Source organism: Trachymyrmex cornetzi, unplaced genomic scaffold, assembly GCF_001594075.2.
Source record: "Trachymyrmex cornetzi isolate Tcor2-1 unplaced genomic scaffold, Tcor1.1 scaffold1147, whole genome shotgun sequence".
Lineage (NCBI taxonomy): Eukaryota > Metazoa > Arthropoda > Insecta > Hymenoptera > Formicidae > Trachymyrmex > Trachymyrmex cornetzi.
In genome coordinates this window covers 3,506-4,906 of record NW_017295705.1, presented here as the reverse complement: position 1 = coordinate 4,906, position 1,401 = coordinate 3,506, and the positions used below count along the sequence as shown (strand labels likewise).

Sequence of the window (1,401 nt, the reverse complement as noted above, 5' to 3'; positions counted from 1 at the left end):
TATGTGAATAAAAATTTTGTCGTTCACATAAAATATATATGTATTTTCTTTGCTTTCCTTCCATCCATCCATCCTATGCCTCGACGTGCTCTCACACTTGGTTTATGTAAACATCTGTGGACGCTGTTCTTATGCGTCGTGTCACGAATCATATATATGTGTATGTATGTATGAACGTATAAACGTATGTATGTATGTATGTATGTATGTATAAACGTATGTATATGGAAAAAAAAGAAAAAAAATGGAATAACAGGTGTGAAAATAAACGCGCGCAATTCGTAGGTTAAAATTGATTTTTTATTTTATATCATTATGCGCACTACTTAGCAACGTTGCAATGCATTGCGATCTTTAGGCTATATTATAAAGAGTACCGCAATGATATATAAGCGATAGCTTTTCTCGTGACGGCACTTTTGATCTAAATTGTTTTCTATACAACTATCGCCTATAGATAAGGCCCGGGTAGGCTCGCTGCAGGAAGGATGCATCTCGGCGTCAGTCTTTGTTCGCGTGCGAAAGTATTTGAACGTGAGTAATTTTTTTCTTCTCTTTTGTAAAATGTGTAAAAGTATTCCACGTATTAACGTGAAATGGTGGAATACTTTTACACATTATGTGGTTAAGTAAAAGTAATAATTTATAGTGCAGCGTAGAAAAAAACTTGTAAAAACTTGTGAAAAAACTTGTGAAAAAAAAAACTTCTGAAAAAAGTTGTAAAAAACTTGTAAAACACTTGTGAAAAAACTTGTGAAAAAAAAACTTGTGAAAAAAAAACTTGTGAAAAATGAAGCAATACGAGCCACCATCTAAAAAAAAAAATAAAGCTCGATATAGAGGACGTCCTCGACGAGGAGGATGTCCTCGCCGAAGATGATGCCATCAACGGGGAGGATGTCCTCGTTGAAGACGTCCTCGACGAGGAGGACGTCCTCGACGAGGGCTTCCTCATCGAGGTCGACGAGGGTGACGCTCCCCCCGATGAGGAAGCCCTCGTCGAAGTCAACGATGGTGACGCTGCTGAGGAGCAGCAGGATGCAGGCGGTCTTCTGCCATTCGACATTAATAATGTTACTCATGAAGAGTGTCAGCAATTTATGGTAGACGTCCTCAACATGTCTCACGAGTTCCAGTATTTTTTGCACTTCCTCGCTTCTCAGCAGGAAGAAGAGGAAGTGCAAGAAGAAGCTGACGAATAGAGAAGACGAGGGTGAAGGAGGAAGAGGGTGAAAGAGGAAGAGGCGGAGTTGTGGAGAAAAGGTAGGAATATTTATATATTTTTTTCTTTAAAAATGATGCATCTGTGTTACAATACCGCGCCGTCTCTTTATCGGCGTTATAGTACCGCGACACATTTCGGGGTGGTTGGCGCGGGGTCCGCGGGCGGGGGCGGTAGCG

At 40.6% G+C, this 1,401-nt stretch overlaps 1 protein-coding gene across 1 annotated transcript in view; it reads right to left on the bottom strand.

The window, feature by feature from the left end:
- Positions 1-1,401, bottom strand: part of LOC108764675 (glutaryl-CoA dehydrogenase, mitochondrial-like) — a gene marked incomplete at its 5' end in the record, with an annotated part of 23,882 nt that overhangs the window by 19,701 nt on the left and 2,780 nt on the right.